Source organism: Bombina bombina, chromosome 3 (assembly GCF_027579735.1).
Source record: "Bombina bombina isolate aBomBom1 chromosome 3, aBomBom1.pri, whole genome shotgun sequence".
In the NCBI taxonomy this organism is placed as follows: domain Eukaryota; kingdom Metazoa; phylum Chordata; class Amphibia; order Anura; family Bombinatoridae; genus Bombina; species Bombina bombina.
Window position 1 is genome coordinate 797,302,030 of NC_069501.1, and position 17,408 is coordinate 797,319,437.

The window sequence follows — 17,408 nt, forward strand, 5'->3', positions numbered from 1 at the left end:
ATTCCTTAAGCCCAGCAAATGCTGTCTTCGAATATATATATATATATATATATATATATATATATATATATATATATATATATATATATATATATATATATATATATATATATATATATATATATAGAGGTATAAGTAGAATGTGACTACTCAGGATACCGGAGTAGAAACAAGCGTTACTCCTATGAATGAGCTAGTCAGATGTGGAAAGACTATGTAAGACAGCTATTCAGGACAGATATTTAACTAGAATAATCCTAGTTAACTATAAGAAAAATGTAGAACAGAGGGTAAACAGCGCTTAGAGATCTTACTAAATTGGTATTATAAGAAGCATGAGTCTCTGATGGAGAAATTATATAATAATAAGTCTTTAGATGAGGTGTGATAATGTAGATCCAAGTGTAGTAGAGATAAATAAAATACCCTTACCAAAAATTACCCCAATCTGATGAGGTAAGTTTGCCGCACTGGAGGGTATATCAGGTGATGAGTAGAGCTTGGTTAGTGTATTTGTTTTCGTCTGCCTCTTGGAGTAGAAGGAAGTGTTGATCCTTCTGTAATGGTCTCCCAAAACTTCCTATGTAGGTATGCTTGTTGCCTCTTGGAGTTGTTCAATCAAAAGATTAGGAGCAAAACACAAATGAGTTGTTGTTGTTTCTTGACTTAGGGACTTATTTTCTCCTGAGGTACCTTGTCTTGTTTATTGTAAAGATAAATGGGTGACCTATAGGAGCAGCGCTTAAGCATAAAAAACAGAATTTATGTTTACCTGATAAATTTCTTTCTCCAACGGTGTGTCCGGTCCACGGCGTCATCCTTACTTGTGGGATATTCTCTTCCCCAACAGGAAATGGCAAAGAGCCCAGCAAAGCTGGTCACATGATCCCTCCTAGGCTCCGCCTACCCCAGTCATTCGACCGACGTTAAGGAGGAATAATAGCATAGGAGAAACCATATGGTACCGTGGTGACTGTAGTTAAAGAAAATAAATTATCAGACCTGATTAAAAAACCAGGGCGGGCCGTGGACCGGACACACCGTTGGAGAAAGAAATTTATCAGGTAAACATAAATTCTGTTTTCTCCAACATAGGTGTGTCCGGTCCACGGCGTCATCCTTACTTGTGGGAACCAATACCAAAGCTTTAGGACACGGATGAAGGGAGGGAGCAAATCAGGTCACCTAAATGGAAGGCACCACGGCTTGCAAAACCTTTCTCCCAAAAATAGCCTCAGAAGAAGCAAAAGTATCAAACTTGTAAAATTTGGTAAAAGTGTGCAGTGAAGACCAAGTCGCTGCCCTACATATCTGATCAACAGAAGCCTCGTTCTTGAAGGCCCATGTGGAAGCCACAGCCCTAGTGGAATGAGCCGTGATTCTTTCGGGAGGCTGCCGTCCGGCAGTCTCGTAAGCCAATCTGATGATGCTTTTAATCCAAAAAGAGAGAGAGGTAGAAGTTGCTTTTTGACCTCTCCTTTTACCTGAATAAACAACAAACAGGGAAGATGTTTGTCTAAAATCCTTTGTAGCATCTAAATAGAATTTTAGAGCGCGAACAACATCCAAATTGTGCAACAAGCGTTCCTTCTTTGAAACTGGTTTCGGACACAGAGAAGGTACGATAATCTCCTGGTTAATGTTTTTGTTAGAAACAACTTTTGGAAGAAAACCAGGTTTAGTACGTAAAACCACCTTATCTGCATGGAACACCAGATAAGGAGGAGAACACTGCAGAGCAGATAATTCTGAAACTCTTCTAGCAGAAGAAATTGCAACTAAAAACAAAACTTTCCAAGATAATAACTTAATATCAACGGAATGTAAGGGTTCAAACGGAACCCCCTGAAGAACTGAAAGAACTAGATTGAGACTCCAAGGAGGAGTCAAAGGTTTGTAAACAGGCTTGATTCTAACCAGAGCCTGAACAAAGGCTTGAACATCTGGCACAGCTGCCAGTTTTTTGTGAAGTAACACCGACAAGGCAGAAATCTGTCCCTTCAGGGAACTTGCCGATAATCCTTTTTCCAATCCTTCTTGAAGGAAGGATAGAATCCTAGGAATCTTAACCTTGTCCCAAGGGAATCCTTTAGATTCACACCAACAGATATATTTTTTCCAAATTTTGTGGTAAATCTTTCTAGTTACAGGCTTTCTGGCCTGAACAAGAGTATCGATAACAGAATCTGAGAAACCTCGCTTCGATAAAATCAAGCGTTCAATCTCCAAGCAGTCAGCTGGAGTGAAACCAGATTCGGATGTTCGAACGGACCCTGAACAAGAAGGTCTCGTCTCAAAGGTAGCTTCCAAGGTGGAGCCGATGACATATTCACCAGATCTGCATACCAAGTCCTGCGTGGCCACGCAGGAGCTATCAAGATCACCGACGCCCTCTCCTGATTGATCCTGGCTACCAGCCTGGGGATGAGAGGAAACGGCGGGAACACATAAGCTAGTTCGAAGGTCCAAGGTGCTACTAGTGCATCCACTAGAGCCGCCTTGGGATCCCTGGATCTGGACCCGTAGCAAGGAACTTTGAAGTTCTGACGAGAGGCCATCAGATCCATGTCTGGAATGCCCCAAAGTTGAGTGACTTGGGCAAAGATTTCCGGATGGAGTTCCCACTCCCCCGGATGCAATGTCTGACGACTCAGAAATCCGCTTCCCAATTTTCCACTCCCGGGATGTGGATAGCAGACAGGTGGCAGGAGTGAGACTCCGCCCATAGAATAATCTTGGTCACTTCTTCCATCGCTAGGGAACTCCTTGTTCCCCCCTGATGGTTGATGTACGCAACAGTCGTCATGTTGTCTGATTGAAACCGTATGAACTTGGTCCTCGCTAGCTGAGGCCAAGCCTTGAGAGCATTGAATATCGCTCTCAGTTCCAGAATATTTATCGGTAGAAGAGATTCTTCCCGAGACCAAAGACCCTGAGCTTTCAGGGATCCCCAGACCGCGCCCCAGCCCATCAGACTGGCGTCGGTCGTGACAATGACCCACTCTGGTCTGTGGAATGTCATCCCTCGTGACAGGTTGTCCAGGGACAGCCACCAACGGAGTGAGTCTCTGGTCCTCTGATTTACTTGTATCTTTGGAGACAAGTCTGTATAGTCCCCATTCCACTGACTGAGCATGCACAGTTGTAATGGTCTTAGATGAATGCGCGCAAAAGGAACTATGTCCATTGTCGCTACCATCAACCCGATCACTTCCATGCACTGAGCTACGGAAGGAAGAGGAACGGAATGAAGTATTCGACAAGAGTCCAGAAGCTTTGTCTTTCTGGCCTCTGTTAGAAAAATCCTCATTTCTGAGGAGTCTATAATTGTTCCCAAGAAGGGAACCCTTGTTGACGGGGATAGAGAACTCTTTTCCACGTTCACTTTCCAGCCGTGCGATCTGAGAAAGGCCAGGACGATGTCCGTGTGAGCCTTTGCTCGAGGGAGGGACGACGCTTGAATCAGAATGTCGTCCAGGTAAGGTACAACTGCAATGCCCCTTGGTCTTAGCACAGCTAGAAGGGACCCTAGTACCTTTGTGAAAATCCTTGGAGCAGTGGCTAATCCGAAAGGAAGCGCCACGAACTGGTAATGTTTGTCCAGGAATGCAAACCTTAGGAACCGATGATGTTCCTTGTGGATAGGAATATGTAGATACGCATCCTTTAAATCCACCGTGGCCATGAATTGACCTTCCTGGATGGAAGGAAGGATAGTTCGAATGGTTTCCATCTTGAAAGATGGGACCTTGAGAATTTTGTTTAAGATCTTGAGATCTAGGATTGGTCTGAACGTTCCCTCTTTTTTGGGAACTATGAACAGATTGGAGTAGAACCCCATCCCTTGTTCTCTCAATGGAACAGGATGAATCACTCCCATTTTTAACAGGTCTTCTACACAATGTAAGAACGCCTGTCTTTTTATGTGGTCTGAAGACAACTGAGACCTGTGGAACCTTCCCCTTGGGGGAAGTCCCTTGAATTCCAGAAGATAACCCTGGGAGACTATTTCTAGCGCCCAAGGATCCAGAACATCTCTTGCCCAAGCCTGAGCGAAGAGAGAGAGTCTGCCCCCCACCAGATCCGGTCCCGGATCGGGGGCCGATATTTCATGCTGTCTTGGTAGCAGTGGCAGGTTTCTTTGCCTGCTTTCCCTTGTTCCAGCCTTGCATTGGTCTCCAAGCTGGCTTGGCCTGAGAAGTATTACCCTCTTGCTTAGAGGACGTAGCACCTTGGGCTGGTCCGTTTTTACGAAAGGGACGAAAATTAGGTCTATTTTTTGCCTTGAAAGGCCGATCCTGAGGAAGGGCATGGCCCTTACCCCCAGTGATATCAGAGATAATCTCTTTCAAGTCAGGACCAAACAGCGTTTTCCCCTTGAAAGGAATGTTTAGTAGCTTGTTCTTGGAAGACGCATCAGCCGACCAAGATTTCAACCAAAGCGCTCTGCGCGCCACAATAGCAAACCCAGAATTCTTAGCCGCTAACTTAGCCAATTGCAAAGAGGCGTCTAGAGTGAAAGAATTAGCCAATTTGAGAGCATTGACTCTGTCCATAATCTCCTCATAAGGAGGAGAGTCACTATCGAGCACCTTAATCAGTTCATCAAACCAGAAATATGCGGCTGTAGTGACAGGGACAATGCATGAAATGGGTTGTAGAGGGTAACCCTGCTGAACAAACATCTTTTTAAGCAAACCTTCTAATTTTTTATCCATAGGATCTTTGAAAGCACAACTATCCTCTATGGGAATAGTGGTGCGTTTGTTTAAAGTAGAAACCGCTCCCTCGACCTTGGGGACTGACTGCCATAAGTCCTTTCTGGGGTCGACCATAGGAAACAATTTTTTAAATATGGGGGGAGGGACGAAAGGAATACCGGGCCTTTCCCATTCTTTATTAACAATGTCCGCCACCCGCTTGGGTATAGGAAAAGCTTCTGGGAGCCCCGGCACCTCTAGGAACTTGTCCATTTTACATAGTTTCTCTGGGATGACCAAATTTTCACAATCATCCAGAGTGGATAATACCTCCTTAAGCAAAATGCGGAGATGTTCCAATTTAAATCTAAAAGTAATCACATCAGATTCAGCCTGCTGAGAAATGTTCCCTAAATCAGTAATTTCTCCCTCAGACAAAACCTCCCTGGCTCCCTCAGATTGGGTTAGGGGCCCTTCAGAGATATTAATATCAGCGTCGTCATGCTCTTCAGTAACTAAAACAGAGCATCCACGCTTACGCTGACAAGGGTTCATTTTGGCTAAAATGTTTTTGACAGAATTATCCATTACAGCCGTTAATTGTTGCATAGTAAGGAGTATTGGCGCGCTAGATGTACTAGGGGCCTCCTGAGTGGGCAAGACTCGTGTAGACGAAGGAGGGAATGATGCAGTACCATGCTTACTCCCCTCACTTGAGGAATCATCTTGGGCATCATTGTCATTATCACATAAATCACATTTATTTAAATGAATAGGAATTCTGGCTTCCCCACATTCAGAACACAGTCTATCTGGTAGTTCAGACATGTTAAACAGGCATAAACTTGATAAGAAAGTACAAAAAACGTTTTGAAATAAAACCGTTACTGTCACTTTAAATTTTAAACTGAACACACTTTATTACTGCAATTGCGAAAAAACATGAAGGAATTGTTCAAAATTCACCAAACTTTCACCACAGTGTCTTAAAGCCTTGAAAATATTGCACACCAATTTTGGAAGCTTTAACCCTTAAAATAACGGAACCGGAGCCGTTTTAAGCTTTAACCCCTTTACAGTCCCTGGTATCTGCTTTGCTGAGACCCAACCAAACCCAAGGGGAATACGATACCAAATGATGCCTTCAGAAGTCTTTTATCAGTATCAGAGCTCCTCTCACATGCGACTGCATGCCATGCCTCTCAAAAACAAGTGCGCAACACCGGCGCGAAAATGAGACTCTGCCTATGCTTTGGGAAAGCCCCTAAAGAATAAGGTGTCTAAAACAGTGCCTGCCGATATAATTATATCAAAATACCCAGAATAAATGATTCCTCAAGGCTAAATAAGTGTTAATATCAATCGATTTAGCCCAAAAAATGTCTACAGTCTAAATAAGCCCTTGTGAAGCCCTTATTTACAATCGTAATAAACATGGCTTACCGGATCCCATAGGGAAAATGACAGCTTCCAGCATTACATCGTCTTGTTAGAATGTGTCATACCTCAAGCAGCAAAGGACTGCAAACTGTTCCCCCAACTGAAGTTAATGCTCTCAACAGTCCTGTGTGGAACAGCCATGGATTTTAGTTACGGTTGCTAAAATCATTTTCCTCATACAAACAGAATTCTTCATCTCTTTTCTGTTTCTGAGTAAATAGTACGTACCAGCACTATTTGAAAATAACAAACTCTTGATTGAATAATGAAAAACTACAGTTAAACACTAAAAAACTCTAAGCCATCTCCGTGGAGATGTTGCCTGTACAACGGCAAAGAGAATGACTGGGGTAGGCGGAGCCTAGGAGGGATCATGTGACCAGCTTTGCTGGGCTCTTTGCCATTTCCTGTTGGGGAAGAGAATATCCCACAAGTAAGGATGACGCCGTGGACCGGACACACCTATGTTGGAGAAATACGAATTAATACTTGAATGACATAAGTCACTATTGTGTGAATTATGTCGAAAAAGGTTATGCTTTTATACACTGTAATGAAGTATTTTAAGTGTCAAAAATTGAATAAATTGGTGCTAAAATATAACTTTTATTATAATTAATAAAAAGAGACAGCTGTTTATATGTAGTACGTTGCTGTCCTCACTTGGAATTTAAAAACACATCTCCTTCAGTTGACATATGTTTTAAGTTTAGATCTGTAGTTGATTAAAGTGATAGGAATTGTTAAGAGTAATATCCATAGCCTAATAACCTTTCAATAATTTTGAAAAATTATTATAGCCTTTATTTATGGCTTGTTTTTAAAAAAATCAATCAAAATACAATAATTTTTAAAAACAAGCCATAAATAAAGGCTATAATAATTTTGAATTTTTTTTTAAAGGTTATAAGGCTATGGATATTACTCTTAACAATTCCTATCACTTTAATCAACTACAGATCTAAACTTAAAACATATGTCAACTGAAGGAGATGTGTTTTTAAATTCCAAGTGAGGACAGCAATGTACTACATATAAACAGCTGTCTCTTTTTATTAATTATAATAAAAGTTATATTTTAGCACCAATTTATTCAATTTTTGACACTTAAAATACTTCATTACAGTGTATAAAAGCATAACCTTTTCCGACATAATTCACACAATAGTCTCTTGGAGTTGTTATCTGTGGTCTTGGTATGAACTTTCTTGTCCGTCGGTGTACCCAGAAAAACAGAGAAGCACAGATAGTGTAATACCGTTTTTATTACAATAAAACTATAAAATAAGCATACATTACACTCACATTTTCTGTCCTCAAGTATTATGAGGTATATTCAAAGCACATAGGGTTAGAGGTGGTCTCTTGTCAGATTCCCCAGATGTTATATCCCAGACAGGTCAGAAAACGTATAGTGAGTCAAATCCAGTATATTAGGCTTATCAGGCCAACAAGTAAAGCAGTTTGGATATGCAATCAGACAATAGATTATCCAATATGTCTGAGCTTGTCAGGTTAACAAGTAAAGCAGTATGAGCAGTTAGTTTTGTTATAGGCAGTAAAAACAACAAATGCATAAAGAGCAAGAAATAAAAACAGGAGGTTTTAAAATCAGTAAAGTAACTCTATAGGTACCCTGACGCGTTTCAAAGGTTCACGGATATCCTTCTTCTTCAGAGGGGTTGCTAATAATGCTCCGTTGGTGTCTCTATTTGAACTGTTTGGGCGGCGGCACGCCCTCAGTTCTTGATTGGCTATTACATGACATGTGACCTGAAGTTACGTTGTCAGGCATTGGGACTGTGTTTATTATAGTATATAGAACGTATTTATGTTCCCTTTCTATTTTCGTTATCTAGTCTTGAATTTTTTAGGTGTATATGGCATTATTCAGATGCTTTGGATATGTCTGTATAGTGAATCAGCATTTTCCCGTATATCGCGTGTGACGTATTACGTAAACATCATCACGTGATTAACACGCTCCGTTGTATAGATGCCTTATGGGGGTTGAAGTACTTTATTCGAGACAGAGTTTCCTGATTCTTAGTATATTTATATGCCGGTTACTCTGTCTAAATATGGCAACATGAACAAGTATACCTTCCTATTATAATAGTGCTTTTACATTACAGTGTATCTAATCATTTCAGATTGAAACACAATCTCGATCCTACTTGCCTGAAAGGCACCATATTAGAACACATCAGAGAGGCACCTGAAGGCATCAGCAAAGAATTACATTTAAGGCGTAGAGAGACACTATGGATCCATAAATTGGGGACCATGACCCCCAAAGGTCTGAATAAAGATAAAGATATAGCTGCATACCTGGAACAATAAGAAATAGAAACTTCACTTACATAAATAAATATATATGAATCTACAAATGTTCTAACTATATAACCATATATACAGATAAGGAAATACCTCAGGAAACCTACCAACTACCTGAACTACTAACATCTGTAAACAAAAGTTCTGAAGGGTAACCCCAAAAATACAACCATTAGAACATCACATAAATAATAAGGTATCTGATAATTAACATGCTAAGATACAACATATACTAACACTGTATAAAAGAACATAATTTAAGTAAAATAAATATACAAAGTTCACATCTTAAATAAATATCAGTAGGTCATAACTACGCCATCCAACAAACGACCACATCCTTATAACATATATGTATATCTATAAGAAAAACCTCTAACTTATGTCTCTACAATCAGTTCTACTAAGACAAAGAGTGGGGCATCCTAAACATATATATATATATATTGAACAGACGTTATATTGAACTTTACGTCTACTAAAATATACTATTCTTAACACATAGTACCACTAAGATCATCTAATTACTAAAGAAAAAATATAATTTATGCTTACCTGATAAATTCATTTCTCCTGTAGTGTAGTCAGTCCACGGGTCATCCATTACTTATGGGATTATAACTCCTCCCTAACAGGAAGTGCAAGAGGATCACCCAAGCAGAGCTGCTATATAGCTCCTCCCCTCTACGTCATATCCAGTCATTCGACCGAAACCATACGAGAAAGGAGAAACTATAGGGTGCAGTGGTGACTGGAGTTTAATTAAAATTTAGACCTGCCGTAAAAAACAGGGCGGACCGTGGACTGACTACACTACAGGAGAAATGAATTTATCAGGTAAGCATAAATTATATTTTCTCCTGTTAAGTGTAGTCAGTCCACGGGTCATCCATTACTTATGGGATACCAATACCAAAGCTAAAAGTACACGGATGACGGGAGGGACAGGCAGGATCTTTACACGGAAGGAACCACTGCCTATAGAACCTTTCTCCCAAAAACAGCCTCCGAAGAAGCAAAAGTATCAAATTTGTAAAATTTTGAAAAAGTGTGAAGTGAAGACCAAGTTGCAGCCTTGCAAATCTGTTCAACAGAGGCCTCATTCTTAAAGGCCCAAGTGGAAGCCACAGCTCTAGTAGAATGAGCTGTAATCCTTTCAGGAGGCTGCTGTCCAGCAGTCTCATAGGCTAAACGTATTATGCTACAAAGCCAAAAAGAGAGAGAGGTAGCTAAAGCTTTTTGACCTCTCCTCTGTCCAGAATAAACGACAAACAGGGAAGAAGTTTGACAAAAATCTTTAGTTGCCTGCAAATAAAATATCAGGGCACGGACGACGTCCAGATTGTGCAAAAGTCGTTCCTTCTTTGAAGAAGGGTTAGGGCACAATGATGGAACAAGAATCTCTTGATTGATATTCTTGTTAGTGACTACCTTAGGTAAGAACCCAGGTTTAGTACGCAGAACTACCTTGTCTGAATGAAAAATCAGATAAGGAGAATCACAATGTAAGGCCGATAACTCAGAGACTCTTCGAGCCGAGGAAATAGCCATTAAAAACAGAACTTTCCAAGATAACAGCTTGATATCGATGGAATGAAGGGGTTCAAACGGAACACCTTGCAGAATGTTAAGAACTAAGTTTAAGCTCCACGGCGGAGCAACAGTCTTAAACACAGGCTTAATCCTAGCCAAAGCCTGACAAAAAGCCTGAACGTCTGGAACTGCTGCCAGACGTTTGTGTAAAAGTATAGACAGAGCTGAAATCTGTCCCTTTAACGAACTAGCAGATAAACCCTTTTCTAAACCTTCTTGTAGAAAAGACAATATCCTAGGAATCCTAACCTTACTCCATGAGTAACTCTTGGATTCGCACCAATATAAGTATTTACGCCATATTTTATGGTAAATTTTCCTGGTAACAGGTTTCCTAGCCTGTATTAAGGTATCAATCACTGACTCCGAGAATCCACGCTTTGATAGAATCAAGCGTTCAATCTCCATGCAGTCAGCCTCAGAGAAATTAGATTTGGATGTTTGAAAGGACCCTGAATCAGAAGGTCCTGTCTCAGAGGCAGAGACCATGGTGGACAGGACGACATGTCCACTAGATCTGCATACCCGGTCCTGCATGGCCACGCAGGCGCTATTAGAATCACCGATGCTCTCTCCTGTTTGATCCTGGCAATCAATCGAGGAAGCATCGGGAAAGGTGGAAACACATAAGCCATGTTGAAGACCCAAGGTGCTGTCAGAGCATCTATCAGCACCGCTCCCGGGTCCCGGGTTCTGGCGAGACGCCATGAGATCCAGATCTGGTTTGCCCCAATGATGAAGCAGTTGGGCAAACACCTCCGGATGAAGTTCCCACTCCCCCGGATGAAAGGTCTGGCGACTTAGAAAATCCGCCTCCCAGTTCTCCACGCCTGGGATGTGAATCGCTGACAGGTGGCAAGAGTGAGACTCTGCCCAGCGAATTATCTTTGAGACTTCCATCATCGCTAGGGAACTCCTTGTTCCTCCTTGATGGTTGATGTAAGCCACAGTCGTGATGTTGTCCGACTGAAACCTGATGAACCTCAGAGTTGCTAACTGAGGCCAAGCCAGAAGAGCATTGAAAAATGCTCTTAATTCCAGAATGTTTATTGGAAGGAGTCTCTCCTCCTGAGTCCATGATCCCTGAGCCTTCAGGGAATTCCAGACTGCGCCCCAACCTAGAAGGCTGGCGTCTGTTGTTACAATCGTCCAATCTGGCCTGCGGAAGGGCATCCCCTTGGACAGATGTGGCCGAGAAAGCCACCATAGAAGAGAATCTCTGGTCTCTTGATCCAGATTTAGCAGAGGGGACAAATCTGAGTAATCCCCATTCCACTGACTTAGCATGCACAATTGCAGCGGTCTGAGATGCAGGCGCGCAAATGGTACTATGTCCATTGCCGCTACCATTAAGCCGATTACCTCCATGCACTGAGCCACTGACGGGTGTTGAATGGAATGAAGGACACGGCAAGCATTTAGAAGTTTTGATAACCTGTCCTCCGTCAGGTAAATTTTCATTTCTACAGAATCTATAAGAGTCCCTAGAAAGGGAACTCTTGTGAGTGGCAATAGAGAACTCTTTTCTACGTTCACCTTCCACCCATGCGACCTTAGAAATGCCAGAACTAACTCTGTATGAGACCTGGCAGTTTGGAAACTTGACGCTTGTATCAGAATGTCGTCTAGGTACGGAGCTACCGCTATGCCTCGCGGTCTTAGTACCGCCAGAAGAGAGCCCAGAACCTTTGTAAAGATTCTTGGAGCCGTAGCTAACCCGAAGGGAAGAGCTACAAACTGGTAATGCCTGTTTAGGAAGGCAAATCTTAGATACCGGTAATGATCCTTGTGAATCGGTATGTGAAGGTAGGCATCCTTTAAATCCACTGTGGTCATGTACTGACCCTCTTGGATCATGGGTAAGATGGTTCGAATAGTTTCCATTTTGAACGATGGAACTCTTAGGAATTTGTTTAGGATCTTTAAGTCCAAGATTGGTCTGAAGGTTCCCTCTTTTTTGGGAACCACAAACAGATTTGAATAGAATCCTTGCCCGTGTTCCGACCGCGGAACTGGGTGGATCACTCCCATTAGTAAGAGGTCTTGTACACAGCGTAGAAACGCCTCTTTCTTTATCTGGTTTGCAGATAACCTTGAAAGATGAAATCTCCCTTGCGGAGGAGAAGCTTTGAAGTCCAGCAGATATCCCTGAGATATGATCTCCAACGCCCAGGGATCCTGGACATCTCTTGCCCAAGCCTGGGCGAAGAGAGAAAGTCTGCCCCCCACTAGATCCGTTTCCGGATCGGGGGCCCTCACTTCATGCTGTCTTAGGGGCAGCAGCAGGTTTTCTGGCCTGCTTGCCCTTGTTCCAGGACTGGTTAGGTTTCCAGCCCTGTCTGTTGCGAGCAACAGTTCCTTCCTGTCTTGGAGCGGAGGAAGTTGATGCTGCTCCTGCCTTGAAGTTACAAAAGGCACGAAAATTAGACTGTTTAGCCTTTGGTTTGGCCCTGTCTTGAGGCAGGGCATGGCCCTTACCTCCAGTAATGTCAGCGATAATTTCTTTCAAGCCGGGCCCGAATAATGTCTGCCCTTTGAAAGGAATATTAAGCAATTTAGATTTAGAAGTCACATCAGCTGACCAGGATTTAAGCCACAGCGATCTACGCGCTTGAATGGCGAATCCGGAGTTCTTAGCCGTAAGTTTGGTTAAGTGTACTACGGCATCAGAAATAAATTAATTAGCTATCTTAAGGGCTTTAAGCTTGTTCATAATCTCATCCAATGGAGCTGTGCTAAGGGTCTCTTCCAGAGACTCAAACCAGAATGCCGCCGCAGCAGTGACAGGCGCGATGCATGCAAGGGGTTGTAATATAAAACCTTGCTGAACAAACATTTTCTTAAGGTAACCCTCTAACTTTTTATCCATTGGATCTAAAAAAGCACAGCTATCCTCCACCGGGATAGTGGTGCGCTTAGCCAGAGTAGAAACTGCTCCCTCCACCTTAGGGACCGTCTGCCATAGGTCCCGTGTGGTGGCGTCTATTGGAAACATTTTTCTAAATATAGGAGGGGGTGAAAAGGGCACACCGGGTCTATCCCACTCCTTGTTAACAATTTCTGTAAGCCTTTTAGGTATAGGAAAAACGTCAGTACACGTCGGTACCGCAAAATATTTATCCAGCCTACATACTTTCTCTGGAATTGCAACCGTGTTACAATCATTGAGAGCCGCTAATACCTCCCCTAGTAATACACGGAGGTTCTCAAGCTTAAATTTAAAATTTGAAATCTCTGAATCCAGTTTACTTGGATCAGATCAGTCACCCACAGAATGAAGCTCTCCGTCCTCATGTTCTGCAAATTGTGACGCAGTATCAGACATGGCTCTATTATTATCAGCGCACTCTGTTCTTACCCCAGAGTGATCGCGTTTACCCCTAAATTCTGGCAATTTAGATAGTACTTCAGTCATAACATTAGCCATGTCTTGCAAAGTGATTTGTATGGGCCGCCCTGATGTACTTGGCGCCACAATATCACGCACCTCCTGAGCGGGAGGCGAAGGTACTGACACGTGAGGAGAGTTAGTCGGCATAACTTCCCCCTCGTTGTCTGGTGATATTTTTTTAACATATAAAGTTTGACTTTTATTCAAAGTAACATCTATACATTGAGTGCATAAATTTGTATTGGGCTCCACATTGGCCTTTAAACATAGTGAACAAACAGATTCATCTGTGTCAGACATGTTTAAACAGACTAGCAATAACACTAGCAAGCTTGGAAAAAAACTTTTAAATAAATTTACAAGCTATATAAAAAACGCTACTGCGCCTTTAAGAAAAATAAAACTGTGACACAGTTGAATTAACAATGAACCAAATATGTTAAAACAACCAAATTTTAACAGAAAATGTATAAAGTTAGCAGAGGATTGCACCCACCAGCAAAAGGATGATTAACCCCTTAATACCCAAAACGGATAACAGTTGAAATAATAAACGTTTTTATCACAGTCAAACACACTGTCACAGGTCTGCTGTGACTGATTACCTCCCTCAAAACTAGTTTTGGAGACCCCTGGGTTCTGTAGAGACGTCCTGGATCATGGAGGAAGAAATAGGAAGACTGTGACTAAATGTTTACTGCGCAATAAAGCGCTAAAATAGGCCCCTCCCACTCATATTACAACAGTGGGGAAGCTCAGTAAACTGTTTTTATTCAGAAAAAAAACGACAGCCATGTGGTAAAAATCATGCCCATAAAGTTTTATCATCAAGTACCTCAGAAAAAACGATTAACATGCCAGTAAACGTTTTTAAAAATTGAAAATTATGAAGTGTTAATAAGCCTGCTGCTAGTCGCTTTCACTGCAGTGCAGGCTCAAATATTACTTTAATATTGACAGTATTTTCTTAGTGAAATTCCATTCCCCAGAAATACCTCAGAGTATACATACATACATATCAGCCTGATACCAGTCGCTACTACTGCATTTAAGGCTGCACTTACATTACATCGGTATTAGCAGTATTTTCTCAGTCAATTCCATTCCTTAGAAAATAATTTACTGCACATACCACCTTGCAGGTGGGCCCTGCATGCTATCCCCTGTTCTGAAGTTACCTCACTCCTCAGAATGGCCGAGAACAGCAAGTGGATCTTAGTTACGACCGCTAAGATCATAGACAAACTCAGGCAGATTCTTCTTCTAATGCTGCCTGAGAACAAACAACACACTCCGGTGCCGTTTAAAATAACAAACTTTTGATTGAAGAAATAAAAACTAAGTTTAACACATCACAGTCCTCTCACACGTCCTATCTTTAGTTAGGTGCAAGAGAATGACTGGATATGACGTAGAGGGGAGGAGCTATATAGCAGCTTTGCTTGGGTGATCCTCTTGCACTTCCTGTTAGGGAGGAGTTATAATCCCATAAGTAATGGATGACCCGTGGACTGACTACACTTAACAGGAGAAAATGTATTAAGAGTGTTTCTTTCAAATTACCGTTAATACATATAGTTACAGAGACGGACCTTATTTCAAAGGATATGCTGTAAATAACTATGCATATTAAGAAACATAATATTTTATCTGTTAAACTATATGAGTATAAATAGAAATTAAAAGTAATTTTTGGGGACCCAATGTAAATAAAAATATATTTATATATGGAAATCCCAATGCTGTTTGATGTAACACACTGCAATAATAAGTGAACGAAAACAATACTTATCTATGTCCTAATATAGATATACAATCTCTGGTAAATAGAGAATACAAAGCCACATTTTATTGATTTTTGAGCAAAGACTACCAACCCCTAAAAGCGCTATTATAATAGGAAGGTATACTTGTTCATGTTGCCATATTTAGACAGAGTAACCGGCATATAAATATACTAAGAATCAGGGAACTCTCTGTCTCGAATAAAGTACTACAACCCCCATAAGGCATCTATACAACGGAGCGTGTTAATCACGTGATGACGTTTACGTAATACTTCACACGCGATATACGAGAAAATGCCGATTCACTATACAGACATATCCAAAGCATCTGAATAATGCCATATACACCTAAAAAATTCAAGACTAGATAACGAAAATAGAAAGGGAACATAAATACATTCTATACACTATAATAAACACAGTCCCAATGCCTGACAACGTAACATCAGGTCAGATGTCATGTAATAGCCAATCAAGAACTGAGGGCGTGCCGCCGCCCAAACAGTTCAAATAGAGACACCAACGGAGCATTATTAGCAAACCCTCTGAAGAAGGATATCAGTGAACCTTTGAAACGCGTCAGGGTACCTATAGAGTTACTTTATTGATTTTAAAACCTCCTGTTTTTATTTCTTGCTCTTTATGCATTTGTTGTTTTTACTGCCTATAACAAAACTAACTGCTCATACTGCTTTACTTGTTAACCTGACAAGCTCAGACATATTGGATAATCTATTGTCTGATTGCATATACTAAAACAAACTGTCCAAACTGCTTTACTTGTTGGCCTGACAAGCCTAATATACTGGATTTGACTCACTATACGTTTTCTGACCTGTCTGGGATATAACATCTGGGGAATCTGACAAGAGACCACCTCTAACCCTATGTGCTTTGAATATACCTCATAATACTTGAGAACAGAAAATGTGAGTGTAATGTGTGCTTATTTTATAGTTTTATTGTAATAAAAACGGTATTACACTATCTGTGCTTCTCTGTTTTTCTGGGTACACCGACGGACAAGAAAGTTCATACCAAGACCACAGATAACTCCAAGAGGCAACAAGCATACCTACATAGGAAGTTTTGGGAGACCATTACAGAAGGATCAACACTTCCTTCTACTCCAAGAGGCAGACGAAAACAAAGGATACACTAACCAAGCTCTACTCATCACCTGATATACCCTCCAGTGCGGCAAACTTACCTCATCAGATTGGGGTTTTTTTTTGGTAAGGGTATTTTATTTATCTATACTACACTTGGATCTACATTATCACACCTCATCTAAAGACTTATTATTATATAATTTCTCCATCAGAGACTCATGCTTCTTATAATACCAATTTAGTAAGATCTGTAAGCGCTGTTTACCCTCTGTTCTACACACACACAAATATATATATATATATATATATATATAAAAATACACACACATATACACACACACAGATTGTCATTGTTGGAAACCAGTAGTGTATTGCTGCTCCTTCATCAAATGAGACCAAGAGAATGAAGCAAATTTGATAATAGAAGTAAACTGGAAAGTTGTTGAAAATATATATGTTCTACCTAAATAATGAAAGAAAAATTTGGGGTTTGTGTCCCTTTAAATACAAGAAACCTTGAAATTGCTATACAAGTGCATATAACAATGTATGGTACACAAAGCTACTAGACGCACTGTTTACATAAAATAATGAAAGAAAATATTTTAATCAGCATTAAGAGTTTGTATCATGTAGAGTATTATTTATACACACACGGTTTTTCCAAGAAACTGAGATTCTAAACATCTTCTCTGATTAATGTTATTAATAAAAAGTTTACTAAGAAACAAAAGGATTATTAACTCTATGTAAGACTTAAATGGACATTAAACACTAAATAAATGCTAGATAGAATGATGCATTCAAAGAAAAGATTAGCCTGAGATTAACATGTAGATGTATTAAAATTTCATTAGATATTTAAATATTGATAAAATAAGTGTAACGTTTTAGTGTCTATAAAACAATAGGAGCTGCCATGTTGTAACTTAAGTTATCTTTTCTGCTGTGGCCAATTAGGGACAGTTATAAATAGGTCACAAGAGTGTGCAGCCCATGACTGTTAGAAATGAAAGTGCAGAACACTGTTATATTCTAAACAGCAACT

At 40.7% G+C, this 17,408-nt stretch overlaps 1 protein-coding gene across 1 annotated transcript in view; it reads right to left on the reverse strand.

The window, feature by feature from the left end:
• Positions 1-17,408, reverse strand: part of ATP10A (ATPase phospholipid transporting 10A (putative)) — a 510,848-nt gene that overhangs the window by 223,078 nt on the left and 270,362 nt on the right.